This window comes from Diadema setosum, chromosome 20 (assembly GCF_964275005.1).
Source record: "Diadema setosum chromosome 20, eeDiaSeto1, whole genome shotgun sequence".
Lineage (NCBI taxonomy): Eukaryota > Metazoa > Echinodermata > Echinoidea > Diadematoida > Diadematidae > Diadema > Diadema setosum.
In genome coordinates this window covers 14,834,737-14,852,905 of record NC_092704.1, presented here as the reverse complement: position 1 = coordinate 14,852,905, position 18,169 = coordinate 14,834,737, and the positions used below count along the sequence as shown (strand labels likewise).

The window sequence follows — 18,169 nt, the reverse complement described above, 5'->3', positions numbered from 1 at the left end:
TTTGTTTGTGTGTGTGTGTGTGTGTGTGTGTGTGTGTGCGAGGGATCTAATGTCACTTGTGGTTTAACAGTCAGCGAGGAGGCTCATGCATATGTTTGAACACTTTGTAACTTTAACAGTATTCAGAAAATCATATCAGACACGTCATTAGAAAAGGACTATCTTGCAAGTGTGACTTTCTTCTTAGTTTTTGAGGCAAAAGGTTTTGGTCCCCTTGAATATTGGTTTTGGATGGTATAGTTTTGGTTGAGATGGGGCTTCAGGTTTTCAACTTATGTGAGATAATGAGACAAATCTTATGAAATAAAAAAGGGCATACAAATAAGAAGAATTCAAATTTTATTTGATGAAATTTGTCTTGAAATGGTTGAGATATCCATAAGCAAAGAATTCCTAGTGGAAGATGGGACCCACCTTTTATTGGGACCACTTTGTTTTACTTTGATTTTCGGTATCTCAGCCATTTCATTAAATAAACTTTGAATTCCTCTTAGAATTTTATGTTCTTTAATATTTCATAAGTGGTTTCTACTTATTTAAAAAAAAAGAAAAGATGATACATGAATCCCCATCCAAATAAGAATTACACCTTCCCTTTAAATCTTGTCGACCTCATGAGTTAAAAAGAAAAAAAAAAATGAAATTCAAAACAAACAAACAGACACCAATAGACCAGAGACATAAAGGCATTACAGTCAAGCATTACCAGTTTAGAATGTGAATGCCCTATTTAGAATAACTTAAACTCTTAATAGGTTTGATCATCTTGTTTCATACCCCCGCCCATATTTCAGCAGTATACTTTGGAGTCATGCATAGTGTTGGGATGGAGTTTGCCCTTGAATCCTGCCAGAGAATGTGTACATACGTCATCCAGCTATAGCAACCATTAAGGCAAACCATAAGACTGAACCTTAAAAGTTGTCTCAGGAATTCAAAGCACTTGGAAAGATGCAAGACTTTAAAAGATCTCAAACTGTGGTTAATTACCCTGACGTTCCCCAAGGGAAGTCTTCCAACCATATTGTGGCTATTCCTTTGTCAAGAATAAATTACCTTCATTCTATTTATGTATGCAGAGAAAAATTAACATCTGTGGTTGCTCCTAATATAGGTTTTTCAGTCTAATTTTATGCTTAGTTCATTCAAGGGTACAAATAGGTCATTCAGTTTTGCCATAGGACGACCAAAAATGCAGAATAGTCATTCAAAATCATCACAGGATGGCCAAAAATGCACAATGGACATTCAAAGTGGACAATCAAATAATAAAAATGTCATTCATATTTGCCATAATGTGTTCAGGTATAGCAAATGAGAACATGAAACTGAAGATAGAAAGAAAAAGCTGTGAAAACCCCCCACAAATATACGTATGTAGAACACAATATACATTGTGCTAAACTGAATGCACAAACTGTATATTCATTTTGTTTATCTATCCTTTTTATTAAAGCCAATCATAACACTGTTAAGCGTCACTTCCTATACCTCCTGAGCGCTTAGAAAGAGTGGTAAAGGGCATTACAAATACCCTATATTATTATTATTATTATTATTATTATTATTATTATTATTATTATTATTATTATTATTATTATTATTATTATTATTATCATTATTATTATTATTATTATTATTATTATTATTATTATTATTATTATTATTATTATTATTATTATTATTATTATATCATTATTATTATTATTATTATTATTATCATTATCACTATTGTTATTATTATTATCATTATCGTCATCATTGTTATTTGTGATGTCTTTATTTTGTCCAAATTCCAGAGATTGGGACCTTCATTAACAAGTAGCAACTTACTATCCTGTCATTGGTAATTTGAGGTCATGGTAATAAGTATAACCAAATGCAAATGGCATATGTACAGGTTTTAGTTTAAATATACAGACAAAAGTAGATGCCATGTGTTTTCTCAAGTTTCATGCAGACATGTGAAAGTTGAATCTGTTGTGTAATGTGGCCACCCTTAGAGCCAAATGCTGGTGTGTACTTCCAATTTGTCTTCTAACTAAATCCCAGAGATTGTGGAATTTAGTTTTCCTCTTGAAGATGGAAAAAACATCAACAACCTAGAATATGAAATGACCCTTATCATTCAAATTGCTTAATTAGGCAGTTACAAGGTAAGGTAGTTGGCCCGAGATGCTAATCAAAAGCATTCTCTGTCAGCGTTTTGAGATAAACCATGGAGATACTTTGTACCTCCATGGATAAACCAATCAGCCCACTGTGTGTTTGGCCTGGTACAGATATGCTTAAAGAATTAGATGGTAATAATTTTTTTGAGGTCAGAATATAAGGTATGGTTAGCCGCCATGTGATATTGAGGGGAATGACGTAGGGGAATACCGGGGGGAGAGAAAAAGGGTGTTGTAGAATAACTCTATAGAGTAGATTGATGTGTTTGTTCGTTAGAGTAAATATGTTGCATTATGTACTCAATTACTTTGGTCATAGAGTCGTAAACTAGACCAAGACACTTTGATGGCTCTTGGCATAGCATTTCATCCGTACTGTCTCCTCTTGAAGTAGTACCAGGATTTCCAGTGGTGCACCTGTTATTTGCTAGATTGACATTAAACTAATGACAGAGGAATGCAATGGAATCATAGAGCTGAGAAATGTTCCATAGATATTTACCGGTAATCAATGGGGGAAGGGGAGGGGGGAAGAGATTAGAACAAAGTATGATGGGGGTGTGTCTCGGACTATGTCAATTATGTGAAGCAGCGGAATGAACATTCTTGCCTTGAGTGTTACATCATGCCATACGCGGGGAGACCACTGCACCTCTCACATCCGAATGACACGCTCCACTGGAAGCTTTTGCGTGTTCGTAATTAATGCTGCTGACACATGTGCATTCTCATGCAGGCACATTATTATGGTTCCGGTTATGAGGAGTGGCTGGGCCGTAATTGAAGGGATTCCAGCCCTGCAGTCGGGAGAAAGGCTCGTTTCCGACTGGAACCCGCCTATCCATCGCTGGAATGCGCCACCGAGAGACGGAATACCGCACGCTGCCTTCGTACAACAAAGGAGATACAGAGAGAGAGAGGGGGAGGGGGCAGTGGAGAGGGAAAGAAAGAGAGAAAAAAAAATGTGTCTTGTTGCTTCTGATTAACGCAAGGTGGCGTATTGAGGCCACATGGATGTGAGCTTAATTTGACAAGCGAGCATTCCTCCAGCATTGCTCGTGCGGTCTGGAGTTGCCAAAAATATTCCCGGCGTCCCCCCTCCTGCTTCCAGTGATGGGCCCCCTTCAATCTCCCATCTGACCTGCGCATTCTTAGCTGTAATCACATATTAAATGCACTCATCAATAATGGATGGGTGATCAAATATAGATTTTTTTTTTCTCTCTCTCTGTCTCTCCACCCAGCCTGGCAGAATATTCACGAGACGAAGATACCACATGGCTTGGGTCGCTGTGCCGACCAACGTCGGTAACGTGGCGCGGGTTCTCGTGGTGCCATTGTTGCTGTTTGGCGCTCGGTTTCTCGCTTCCATGGTCTTCTCCCGGCATCTCTTGAGTGACAAATACGTGCAGACATGCAGCGATGATGCATCTGACACCATCTTCAACAGGATTGCCTTTTTTTTTTTCTGCTATTCAGGATTGCCCTGTTCTCAGAATACAGGGGTTTCTGTGGTTCCCTGTGTTTATTTCCATTTCACATTGTGCGAATATCTTTGGATTCGCATGCTTGACATTTGAGTGAACTGCAGGCAAGATTGTTGTTGTCATGGAGTTTGGACATTAACTTGGATCTTTTTTTTTTTCTTTTGACAAGTTATTCTCGATTATAATTTGAATCCTGCAAGGTCCTGACAATAACATGACATAATGATTCGTTGAAGTTCATGGTCTTCCACAAACCATCCTTATAAAGTTTCCCCAGAGCTTGCAAACTTTATACTCTGAATGTTGTTGCAAATGAAGAAGCAAAGCACCACACACAACAACGAAACACCACATTATTATTCTCTAGTGTAATCATGGAACATCAACTTGCAGTCGTAATCACGTGTAGGTCTGGACAAGAAGTAGGCCATCTGTACTCTCATATGAAAACAACAAACAAACAAACAAAAATGTCTGCACTGCTATGCTTTATTTCCTCGATGTTTAAACATACAGTTCTCATCAATTCCAACTCATGCACTCAAGTTATCATCTTTCCCCGCTGCTTATGGAAAACTGTCCAAACTGTACGTGCCATGTATGAATGCTACCGGTTTTAATGTATTTTTGAGGCAACAGGTTAGTGTGAGATTGGATATGGCTTGACCGAACTGCCTTTAGTGCGAAAAAAAGAAGACTCAAACTCTACCCTTATCCTGCCCCTCCCCAAAAGATTGATAATGATATCAATAAAAAGAATAAGTTGAGGAGCAAAAATAGAGAATAGTGTGTTTTATCTTAACCTCTCATAATTACACCATCCAGCATCATTTGTTGATCAAATATCTCAAATGAGAAAGTAAGAAATTGGTTAAAAAGTTGTTTTGAACTGTTCTGAGCCTAGAAAGCAGATTTATTTGTGTGAAAAAAAGAGATTTTAAAAATATATTTCTTACTGCTCTGAACATGGAAAGCAGATTCATTTAGGCCTATATTTTAAAACATTCTTATGCTGTACTGAATACCTCTTTTTGGGAGAATGTTGCGAGGAGTCTGCTTGGTCATTTAACCCGTTGAGGACGGTTTGATTTTGCTACAACACGCATTTCCCATAGACACCTGCCCGAGTATGCTCGGGACTCAGCCTCAATGGGTTAATGGGAGATGTAGCTGCTAAAAAACAACAACAACAACAACAACAACAAACTTTACAAGGGGCAGACCAATGGTTATACACCATAAACATGCCTACTCAGTTCTTATTCTTCCTCATCCGTATTCCAACAGAAACTGTTCCAGTAACCTCCATTGAGTTCCAGAAGACGAAGAGGAGATGGCTATATTATACTGCAGCCGTTGCCCGCTGCCAGAGAAAAAAGAAGAGAGGCAGAAAATGAAATTGCACAGGGAATGAGACTGTGGCCCTTGATGTGTAACATGTGTTGACACACATTCATACTCTGGAGCGTTCCCATCAAAGTGTGTGCCACTGCGGATGGGAGGAATGTGCAGATTCAGGAGCCCCGGCGCCCCTGCCAGAGAGGACACCCCATCCTCCACATCTCGCTCCCTTCCAACTGGGAGCACATCAGTAGTATTCTCTGCTCACAGCCCCTTGCTCCGTCTTTTTTCCATGGTCGCATGTTGTCAGGGGGAATGCGTGACAGTGATGGCCCTTTGAATGGCAGGGGTTTTTTTTCGGTTTAAGGCGATGATTGATAGAACTGGTTGAAAGAATTACTTGATAAAGGTATTTCTGTGGGATGAGGGTCGATGGTTCAAGGGCTAATTAGGATCAGCCGAGCTCAACAGGATGAAGAAAGGTGTGGTGAGCGAGTATAGGAGCTGGTCTAAAAGTGATGCGGACATCAAACCGTTGATGAAGAAGAAACCAGATGATATACCATCTCTCACTTTCTCTCGCTCTCCATCTGCTCTCTCTCTCTCTCTCTCTCTCTCTCTCTTACTCCTTCACTTCCCTCCATCTTCGCTATCTTCTCTCCGATGTCCTTCTCGTCCTCACAGCCTTCTGGCCAACATCCGAGTTTCAACCTGTTGGAGGCCTAGAGTGAGGATAGTGGGCATTCCAGAGCATACGCACATGCTGAGAACAGTTTGCAAGTGTAGTCTCCAGCAGCCAGACTCAAAATTGATGCCATCGATAAAGTGTGCCATGAGGTTAAAGAAGGAGTATTATAGATGCTATTAGAAGAACATTGCAGACTGTATTTCATATTCATAAGTGTTCCCCTGAAATAAATCAGAGATGTCTGATTCAAGATTCAGATGGTTCTCTTGGAAGATGAGGAATTTCTGAATTTATATGTGCAGTGCAGTTGAAAAATGGTGAGTAGACAAAATGCAGTCAGCTGAACATCTGCTACAACATATGTTACATTTTTGTGTAGTTGTGTGAGGTATTTGTATGAGGCACTGTTCCCCGGCCGCTTGGTTTTATCTGTCACATAGAAATGACATACCACTGCTTTGAAGGAAATTGTCATCATTCACAGAGCGCTGTGTTCGATTAACCCTCGGAGATCCATCTTTTGTGCACGTTGATGCCATCTAAGATTGTGATCAAGACAGTTTTCCTGAATGTCGCATCATTAGTGAGGCCCCGATCTCTCGAGGGATGTGCAGTCACACGGCAGGATGATGCTACTGTAATTGTAATGGTTAGGGGAGGCTGCAGTTTGGCTGCATTGTTTGCTCATTCTTTTTTGGAAAAGATTTAGCTACTAATGTGACGTGCCGTTCTCCAGTATGAAATGTATGAACAAGTTGAACTGCATTTTACAGAACAAAATGATCTAAAAGACTGTGTGCCCAACATTCTGTGATAAGGTTAGCAGTGACATTTCTTGCAGATATTCTTTTATTCTGTAGATTTTACACTTCTGTTTTGTTTGCTTTGATTTGTTTTGTTTTTTTCAGTATATGTCTTTGTTTGTTTGTTTATTTTCTCCGCTGGTTGTGTTTATGAACGTGTGAGTTGCGTGGCCTTGTGGGGAGAAGAAAAAAAATTCCATGAGTTGACTGGCAGGATTTCTTTGATGTCCTAACCTCCTCTCATGACAAAGGTTTGCCCTCGATGATGATCGGTGCCACATTGGTGCCTTAATCCCTATGCTGCGAATCAACCCCAACTATTGCATTACCCACCAAATTGAGTAGATTTTGAGGAAAATCAATTGAGTAAAGAATTGGAGATTGGGGGGAGGGGAGGGGGAGGATGAAAGGGATGAAGGTTGGGAATGTTAGAAGAAATCTCATGGTGGTGATGCTTCCATTTAGGCAGGAGGGTCAAAGAAATTCTATAGCTATGTCACAACTAAATAATGTTGGCCTTCTCTTTTGTCAGTGACCTACAAAAAGCTCACAGCAGACCATGGAAGGACCTTTCCTCTGTCAGTTTTATATCATTATTATATTGGTTTTCGCCATCACTTATTGTTATTCTTTCTTCATGCACAGAAGAGCCATCAAGACCTGATCGCCTCCATGCAGCCAAGCTTGGGTGTGGTTGGCTAGACTAGGCCTGGAATTCTGAGGGGAGAGGGGGACTGTTGGATGCGAGGAAGAGCAGTGTCCGACCTCCGGACAGGTCTCCGTGTGTAAGTTTGTCATCTCCACGCTTCTACTGTGCTTCTGTTAGTTGTATCATGGACCTAGTTGTATCCACCGTGTCTTTCAGGGTGTTCAGACGCAAAAAGAAAGAAAAAAATTAAACTAGAACGGTATAGCTACACCAAAACGGTATAGCTACACCAAAACGGTATAGCTATACAATAAATTTATAGGTCTGAATGCTGACTAATGAAACGACATATAGCGAAACGACGGTCAGAGCATCGTTTGGAACTAGAACTCGACAACGACTCAGCATTCCATCGTGTCCATTGTGCGTCTGAACATATGGCAAGCATAGAACGGTGTAACTCGGCGGGGCTTAATGGGAGCGCGCACGAAAGGTGACCTTATACCTGTCACTCATGACCATAACAACATGTGCTGTGAGAAACTGCACATCTATAAGACGTTTTCGTGAATGGTCGAAATTAGCATCTGAACGGTCTGTCGGCTATAGGATGATTCTTTGTGCGTCATTTCTTTATCGAGTTTTGGTATAAACTGGCTTGCGTCTGAACAGGGGGTATCTCTCCGTGTGCAGTAATTGAAACCACAGAACTGTAGAGAGCTCCGTTAAAGGGATGGTATTGGTGGAGATGAGAATTGGGCTTTTAACTTTTTGTGAGATATCAAGAAAACTCTTATGATATAATACAGAGCATACCAGTTTACGGGGAATTCAAAGTTTATTTGATGAAAATCGGGTTTGGAATGACTGAAACATCCAAAAACAAAGTAAAACAAAGCGATCGTAATAAAGTGTGGGTCCCGCACTTTATTAGAATCACTCTTTTTTGGATATCTCAGCCATTTCAAAACCAATTTTCATCAAATAAACATTGAATTCCTCATAGAATTACGTGCTCTTTCATATTTCATAAGAGGTTTCTCATTATCTCACAAAAAAATGTTAGAAACCTGAAATTAGGTCTCAACCAAAACTGTACGATCTCTTTAAGGTCCGTCACTTCTCATACCCCTCAAGCAAGAAGCGCTCCCCCATACTCCTACCCCCCCCCCCCACCCTTCTGACCCTGCCCGGAACTGCATCTGTGCTATTAAACCCTTCACCACCCATCACCCATATTCAGGACATGAACTAGACCCTTCTTTGATATCTTTGTACCTGTCTTGAATGTTTCTTCCCCTATATAATCATTGTCTCTATACTCCTAGATGACATTAGACAAATATATATCTTCTCTGCCATGATGTCATAGACTTTTAGCGATGGCTGATGCAGTACACTTGTTCCAGCCTTCTCTGTTGTCACATGTGTGTAGCATTGTATACATATACTGTATACACCGAATATTTCGCGAGGTTTTTATTTTCGCGAATTTTGCAAGTCAGCTGCTATTCGCAAAATTAAAGACACGCGAAAATATTGACTCTAGTGCCAATATGAATGTGACGTACCCGTATACATTTCTCCGTTCAGTACAGGACTCCACAATCGCGAATTTAACCACTCGCGAAAATGTCGGGAAGTCCCGATTCATGAAAATTTAGACTCGCAAAATATATGGCGCATACAGTATGTATGTATGTACACGTAGATGAAAAGAGAAAGAGCTGTACTGTATATTATAGGCCTACATGTTTGTTTCTTGAACATCTCAGTTCCACGTGATCAACCATTTTCTTGGGAACAATTTCAAGACAGTTACATTGATGACTCTTTCATGAACGTGATTATGCAAGTCGCCATGGTAATGCTGAAACATTGCTACTTTGGAATTAGTTTGAGCTAAGCTTGACATACGTTGTCCTGAAATCCAAATGCCATCTCCGTGTGAAATTTAATGGGAAATGTGGGAATGTGCCAAAGAAAACTGCTTCTATTTACAGGTTTGGTATCTGTTCAAGTATGCAATCCCTAATGCATTTCCCTTCTTCCATCTCGTAGTTTCGTCCTTCACCTTAAATTCTCACCTTGTACCCCCCCCCCCCATCCTGTTCCTTCCTTCTATATCGCAGTTTGTCCTTTACCTTATTCATTACAACCTCCAATGCACATGGATCCCGCCCCCAACACACGTACACGTAGACAAGCTGGCCAAGTCATGGGGAAAGTAGGCCATTGAGTTGCGGTACATGAACTTTCAAGAACTATCTCCCTCATAATTGAATTGCTCACTGGCAGCAATCCTTTCTTCACACAGGCACATGGTAGGCCGTGGGTCTTCGTCCCCTGATGGATAATCAATCTTATTTCGAGATTGCCCCTGGCTGGATGTTGCTGTGAAGGGCTTGTTAATGAGGAAGATTGCGAGTATGCCTTTCCCCGCGTTCACATTAGTCCCCACGTCGTCGTGGGGAAAGTCCCGCGCTGCAGGACTTTCCCTTCTGAAACCATAGTGTGGACGCTCACTGGGACTCGTCCCCTGTCCCCACGAAGCAAGTCGAGTCTGGGGACAAAATTTGGTGGGGAGAGTGATATTGGGCCGTAACATTTGTGTATTCATTAGATGTGCGCATGCGCGAAGTCTGGTTTCAGGTGGCAGGGCTCAACCCAAGCCCTGATTGCCCCGCAGCTCGGGGACAGTGGAGATACCAATGTGGACGGTCCAGTCGTAAAAAAGATCTCTGGTGACTGTCCCCACAATACGGGGTCCAATGTGAAAACAGGGACAAAGCATCGAGAAAAGTCGGGACAGTGAGAAAGACAGAGCAACAGGGTGTTCAGATGCAAAAAAAAATATTTATATGTATATGTGTATGTGTGTATAATATACCAAAAGGGTATACAATGAATTTATATGTGTGAACGCTCGCTAATAAAATGACGTTTAATGAAATGATAGAGCATCGTTTCAAACTAAAACTCGATAATGTATCAGCATTCCATCATGTCTATCTATGTACCTCTGAACATATGGCAGCCATAGAATGATATAACTGGGCCGGGTTAATGTGAGTGTGCACATGAGGTGACGCTATACCTCTCACTAGTGGCAACGTCGTGACCATAACGACATGCACAGTGAGAAACTAGTATCTGTATGACATTTTCCAGAACAGTTGAGATTAGCGTCTAAATGGTCTGTTGGCTCTACAATGATTCTTTATTGTGTCGTTTCTTTATCGAGTTTCGGTATAAACTGGTTTGCGTCTGAACAGGGATCCATTCGCATGGGAAATCTTGCAATGCGAAGCTGACCCAACTCATTGCATATATTTGGAAATCCATGAAATGAATTGAGTATAACTTTGTAGGCCTACACAGCATATCATGCAGCAAGAAATCTTCACTGGAGTTAAGCATTACCAATGAGCCTACAATTTGGTGCACATACTCTCTTACTGGCAATGCTATTCTACAGGCCTGCAGTAGTCGTGTTTATTTAATGTACCCCAGTGTACATAGCGAATGAAGATCAATTTCAGTCTAGGTGTGTGCCGTAGTTTCATCACTATGTTGTCTGTTTTCTATGTTTTGTTTTGTTTTGTTTTACGTATATGAGTTTCGTTTTCATTTGTGATACATTTATGTTGCATTTCATCCGCTAGGACCTGCGGAAGAACAGTCTCCGGACTGAAGTATGTGCCATGCAGGAATGAAATGAAATGAAGTGAAATGATTCAGTTGGGCCAACCTTGTCTTCCCATGCTAATGGGTCTTTAAAGGGTGTGTACAGTTCTGGTTGAGATAGCGGTAAGGATTTAGCTTTTAACTTTTTGCGAGATTTTCAGAAACCACTCTATGAAATGTCAAAGAGCATGCAATTCTGATTCTGATTGTTAATTCTGATTTTATTTCTGAATTCTAAGGGGTATCAAAAGTTTATTTGATGATAATAGGTTTTGAAATGGCTGAGATATCAGAAAAAAAGGTGAAACAAAGAGATCCTAATAAACGACGTGGCCTGTCGCCTTTCATTATTTTCACTTTTTTGGATATCTCAGCCATTTGAAAACCAATTTTCATCAAATAAATGTTGAATCTTTCACAAAATTACATGCTCTTTCATATTTCATAAGAGGTTTCTCATTGTCTCACTTAGGAATGTTCAAAACATGAATCCCCCACCTCAACCAGTATTGTACAGTCCTTTTAACCCGTTGAGGACGGGCTGATTTTTCTACAACACACATTTCCCATAGACGTAGCTAGCTGGAGTATACTTGGGACTCGTCCTCAACGGGTTAAATGCCTTTTTAACCTGTTGAAGATGAGTCCCGAGTACACTCGGGCAGGTGTCTATTGGAAATGCGTGTTGTGGCAAAATCAATTCATCCTCAACAGGTTATTAAACTTGTATCCACTTCTACAGTAAACCATGTCCTCTTGGAAAAATATGTGTGTGGTACATACGTGCATGTTCATACGTAGTCTTGCGTACACACTCACTGAGAACATGGTATGTGATTGACAGGTCAACAATTTACTCCCTCACTGTTATATCAAAAGTTGTTTGTGGTTTGCAGTTGGTGACAGTGGTCTGTTCCATCTTTAACTCTTTCTATGATTAGAAATGCATTGCATAAATAGATTCCTAACAATATCTTTTTTTGGCCGTGGACAAAATCTGCATGTTTGCCGAGGGCGAACGGTTGATTCACTGCGTGAGAACTCATCACGTCCATCTCCCAAGGCACAGAATACTGAAATCTCGCACCTATGGTTGGATATTCCATGACATCGTAAGGACAGCAAGCATCGTCTGAGAATGATTGAAAGATTTTTTGTTTCTTTCCTGGAAGGCTGACATGAAATCGTAGCGACGTGACTCTTCTGGGGTTCCGCCAATAACTGCAGAAGGACTCACCGCTTTGGATGAGGTATCGGATTTGCGGAAGCGGATACCCCTTAATGTCTTAATTTGAGGGTGATGCAAAGTTCGATTTCGTGGTGAGAGAATAGTACTTGCAATTTGATGTTTAATTGGTCATGTGACCAGAAGAAAGGTCGTTCGTGGTCATGATTGATGCCTTCATCACGTCTACTTCTGTGCGAGGTAAAGATGATGATGTAGTAATTTTCCTGTGAGGTTTTCCTGTCATTGTCCTTGTTGGAAACACCATTGATGTATGTATTAGGAGGTATTGTGTGTTAGTTGTTGCTGTTTTAAGTTGCTACTTAAGACAAGAATGTCAAAAGCGATGCAACTTTTTATTTTCCTTTCCAATTATTCATATTCTTTTTCAAAATGCTTCTCATGATGCACTATTGTTTTACATACAGCATCAAATAATGTATAGTGGGGTATTCAGACCAGAAATTGTGCTCCTATGATAGCTACTTTGGTAATCAGCTCTTCTTTTATGTTTTTATTTACTGCAGAGATAAATCGCATAATATCCAAGTTGTAAGTACTCTGCATGTATAGTAAGAGAGAAGATTTCTGTCATGATGCATCACATTGTTCTCCATGAAAATCCTGGAAATTGGGTGGGACCAAACTTGAAGGAGTGCAACGTCCTTGGCGCTCTACGGGTCTGAGAATGTGAAGTCAAGCGTCTCCGCAGGCAGCTCACTCCTGCTGTCCTAGGATCCATACCAAAGGGTCAATTTGGGGATGATAAGGTATCTCTTGGAAACTCTTCATTATCAATCAAACATGATACGTGGTTGACATGTGGCCTACAAACGTTTGGATGGATGGGTGATGCGGGTAGTGTTGGGCTCAGTGCACCAGACAGCATACCAGCCACCGTAGTGGACTACAAACACCCCTTACCTCTTGTGAATGTCACGAGTTTGCGGTTATCATCTTTGAAAGAACATTTGGGGATCACCATCTCTTATTAGAATGTGCATGACCTTGAATGGTGTGTTTCGTAAACAAACCATTTTTAACCGGGCTCTGTAAGATGATTGTTAAATAATGCAATACAGGCACATTTTCCATCCCCACCCCTCCCATACTCCCTCCCCTCCCCTCCAGTAGCCCTCCCCACCCTCCAAATACTAGTACCCTCTCCTTCCTCCGAAACTCCTTTTCCATACCTTTATTTCTTCGTATGTTTTTAGTCGCTCTTTGTTCGTCTGTGTATATTTCTATGTCATCTTGCATGCTTGGCCATCTTCCTTTTAGCCTGTCTGTCTGCTTTTTTTCTGTCTGTCTGTCTGTCTGTCTGTCTGTCTTGTCTCCTCTTCCGAGGGGGCGAGGGATGGGGTTGAGGGGGTGTGGTGGGCAGACGGAGGGGGAGGGAAGTGTCATCCCCAATTCTCCGTCCCCTCAGCATGATGGCAAGTGACAGGCTATCAGTAGGAACTGACAGGAGGCCCTAATAATGGAGGTGCCAGCCTGCCTTAGCGTGGATCTTACCATCATTAGACAAGAAAAGAATGCTGGAAAGAGATGGAGAAATACAGAGGGGAAAAATAGCTCAGCCAGAGAGAAGTACATGTAGAAAGATATAAAAAGAAATAGTTAGGGGGGAAAAAAGTGGCGTATTATGTCTGCAGTCTGTCTGAAATTGCACAAATGACATTTTATCGTTTCCCACTCCATTCCTAAAAGGGGAAAGCACCTGACAGTTCTGGTTGCCCATACGTGTGAAATGGTTGGGAGAAATTGCAGGTAGTCTTTTGACCATTTCACACGAGGGAAGAATGCATCATTTGAATGATGATTGTAGTGATGCATCACTAGAATCATTAGGCTAATGATGCATTTTGGGCTGGTGTTCGCAAACTAGAATCACAGAGGTTAGTTTGAATTAAGCGCAATTCGATGACCGTCAAAGAGGTTTTTCCAGTGATGAGTCTCCTGAACGATGGAAAGAAGAAGTCATGTGTAAAGATTAACCCCCAAATCATGTTTTTTGGGATGCACCTTATGGTGATCTTCAACCACTTCCGCAGAAAAAAGAAGTGCATGACTCAAATGAACGCGCTGTGCAGCTGAAGGCATGGCATGTTTAAGAGTGCAGAAGGATGAGCCTGACCAGCTACAGCATATAGCATTGATCGTTAGGCATTTCCCAAGGAAATACAGTTCCACCTCGATTATCCGGCCATGTCGGGACCAGCGCTCATCCGGATAAGCGAATTGGCCGGATATGGGAGACACAATATTAATGTATATAGCTGCCGTCCAAGCTGCCGTCCCAGTGCACTGACAGCTATAGGCAGGTAGCATACCCCGCAACGGTGTTGTAATCTATGCTAAACTGCGCAAAATTGTAGTCCCTTCTTCACAAAAATGAAGTATATCTTTATGTGAAAATCATACATGTTTTACCTCATTAGATATTGAGAAACCTATCATGCACATCTCATGAAATTAGTGAAATAGATCCATGAAAGTCACTGTTTTTTCTCAATATTTGGATTAAAAAAAAAGTCCTTCACTGCGTGAACGCATCCGGATAATAGAGATTTCCGGATAAAAGGAGGCCGGATAATCGAGGTCGAACTGTAGTCGAATGCATATTGTTGTGCAATCATATTCATAGAATCATAGTATTGTGTCATGTAAGAAGAACGTCCAGTAGGAGCAGGAACCAGAGGTAAAGAGGGAAAAGAAGTTATTTAGTGGAGCACACCAAAGACATTGTGTCTGGTGAAAATTTGCAATCCTTTTTTTTGGGAGTTACAAATGAGCTGGATTTTTGGTATCATCAGAATTTAATGCATTTTGTGTATGAACATTAAATTTATGATTGCAAGTCTTTTTACCTACATGTGCACCTCTTCACAAAAGAAAGGATGAACAGGATAAGATATTTCACCATCCATAAAGTTTGAGTCAACTCCATCTACCACCACCTCTACCAGTAAGTCCGGACGAATAGCACAAAGAAATTCAGTGCGCACGCTGTTAACCACTTGTATGGCTTTGCGAGCTCTTTGCAAGAGTGATTTGCTGGGTATCTATCTATCGTCTGACCCAGCAGCTATCATATATTTTGAGATCTTTTTCCTTTCACGCAGACAAGAATGATTATATTCTTGTTATTTCCTTCAAATGTATCTTTTCTGTATAAAACTGGAGAGAATTTCAGTATCAAAGATTAAAAAAAAGAATGCTCTAGGAAATTCAATGAGAGAAGTTTGTAGAGCCGTGTTTTTGAGGTACTTTCCAGATAATGCTTGCAGATATTAAATATCATCTCTTTAAGTCGGACGATCCTAACCCTTAATGGTACGTTATTGTGTAACTCTTCCGAACGAATGAAATTTGTGCATGCAATTGCGCAATGCCAGACTGCAGTGCTATCCATAAACGTGTGGGACAATGCTGCCACTGAGACACGTGTGTGTACGCATCATACACAGACATTATGACCGCGAGCTGCGGTGATTGGAGGAGAGAGGCCAGAAGACGCGTGGTTCTTTTGGCCTCTCGTCATGGGCGTGCCCATGTGCACTGTGAGTGTGCGTCCATTCGGAAGCTCCCATGGCTCGGACAGCCATTTTGGGTCAGGTGATTTTGAGCCGCAGTGGTGTTCGCTGACCCATCGAGCCAGCGCTATTCTCATTCGGTGTCACGACATGTGATACAGAATGGGGGGAAGCAGCGTGTTGCGTTCGTCTCCGTGCTGCACAAACCACTCGCCACGATTGTGAGGCTTTAACAGACGTTTGTTTCATGGCAGACTACTTAATTTAGCAATGAATTTCAAGCTTGTTACAATCATTTTCTTAGTGTCACTATTTATAATTGCTGTGAGTTTTGGAGGACATAATCAAATTGCTTGCTTCTTGACAACAGTACTTTGAGCATAGAGCATAGAGTCAATTTCTCCAAAGTGATGTGGCACAATGAGTTTAAATGGTAATCATTGTAAGATGTGAAAGTATTGAATTCAAGATTAAAGGGGATGGCTAGTAACTAATCAGTGGGAATCAGTGGGAATGCTGGGGGATGATTGTTCCAATCCTTGTGGGATTCATTTAAGAGTACATTATATATCTATTGTTGTATGAAAATTGTTTGCTTCAGAATGGTCTCATATTCAAGTAATGTGCAGTTTAATGCCCCGTCACTGTACAGGCATGCTAACCTGGAAACATTAAACTGCACATTACATACATATGAGACCATTCTGAAGCAAACAATTTTCATACAAGAATAGATATATAATATACTCTTAAATGAATCCCACAAGGATTGGAACAATCATCCCCCAGCATTCCAACTGATTCCCACTGATTAGTTACTAGCCATCCCCTTTAAGAGCTTCAAATTTTAGCTAAGGTAAAATCTTTGTTTTTTCTTTCTCTTTTTTTTTTAAAGTTATGTTCTAGCAAAGGAAATTTTAATGTCACACTTCTTTTTTTTTTTTCCTGAAGTCTTGAAATCAACTTGCATTTCTTAATGGGTGCATTTCAGTTGCTATGATGTTAGTATGTGTGTGCTATGCGTGTGTTTGTATGCATTTGTGTTTTTGAAGTTCTATTCATATGAATTCTTTTGTTTTCTTTGTTGTTAGTTCCTTTTCTGTATAAAGTTCTTGATACTCTTGATGTATTTAAAAAGACAACAAATATTAGGATTTTACTTAGAGCACAGATATTCATACAGTGTAAAAGCCAAAATAGAAAAATCACTGTTCTGTGTAGGCCTACATTTTATATTCCATCCAACCTCATGAGCAAACCATTCCTATTCCCTCCCCATTGGAAAATCTCAACTCCTCCCACCAGAAATAATACATCCCTACCCCTGTAACTAACATCCCCATGAACCCCAAATACCCCTACCCCCACCACTTTCCCATCCCAATTACTTGCTCCACCCATTTCTTGTTCCTTGATCTGTTTATCTGGACTACATCATGCAGGCTCTCCAGAATTTTGCCATTCGTGTCATCCGATCCACAAGAAGATGCTGCAGCTTTTCGCATTTTTTTTGGGGTATGTTTTTGCTTTCTTTTTGGCAAGGAAAATGAAATATACATGAAGTGCAGACATGCAAAAATCTTTGAAATCGTGCTGCCCGGCTTTGAGATGGATGAGCTCTAACCTCATCAGGGAATACGGAAAGGAAGCTGATAAGTACTTTACTTATTATAGTTAGTCCTCGTTTTGGAGGATAGGGATTTCAGGTACGGAGTATTTTGAGTATGATTTGTCCTTGTTTTGGAGGATAGGAATTTCAGGTTCAGATTAACGTTGCAGAAAGTCTACTCGTGACCGCCCCAACCTTTCTCATGTCTTGTAGGGCAGATGGACTTCCTATCACTGTCTGTCCTTTCTTGTGTGAATGCAGAAGCCTAATATTCCTTATCAGAGAACCTGCCCCCCCCCCCCAAAAAAAAAGGGAGGTTGTCTGTCGTCATGGTAACAGATCCTTCGTGCATTATTCCTTTTAGATTACAGGGTCATCTAGCATGTCAACTGAAAAAAGTGCTTCCCTTGATTGCTCATCAGTGTGGTGTACATGAATATATTGTCTAATCAGTCAAGCATAGTGATGTACTCGTGTAGCAAAGACTAGTCTCTTTTTACAGGATTCTTTATACCGGTTGCATAGGAGCAACTGCAGTGCATGATAAATCTTCACCAGCATATTTCACATGAAATTGCTAATCGTTTCTATTGATAAAAGAGTCAATTGCAGTAAATTGCTTTATTTCAGTCGTGCTTGCCACCAAGTACCTCGTAGTATTGAATATAAGGATTCAATAAAAGTTCATTAGCATTTATTTGCATTTGATTATATGCATGTTAAGAAGTGAGGCTAGAAAAAGGTTTTGCCCCAGTTAACGTTCCAGTCTATAGTTGTTCATCTAAATTTAAGCTCTTATGGCCTTGGCAGGTCCTACACTAATGGTATTACATGTGGCTTTTTGTTCCACTATCATTGTGTCACGCAAGGTTGCGCTGTGCAAAATGAATGAAATGATACAAAACCCCCATTGACTCTATCTGAGCTGTGGCAATCTGAGCAGAGCGCAACAGTTGGGCACGCAGTCTCTTCT

General features: G+C 40.7%; 1 protein-coding gene across 1 annotated transcript in view; it reads left to right on the top strand.

Annotated features, from left to right (window-relative positions):
* The first annotated feature begins 7,254 nt into the window (after positions 1 to 7,254).
* LOC140243849 (growth factor receptor-bound protein 14-like) overlaps positions 7,255 to 18,169 on the top strand; it is a 104,416-nt gene continuing 93,501 nt past the window's right edge. Inside the window, exon 1 of the mRNA XM_072323523.1 lies at positions 7,255 to 7,275. The gene's annotated coding sequence lies outside the window, so the exon portion shown is untranslated. The remainder of the gene's footprint in view (positions 7,276 to 18,169) is intronic.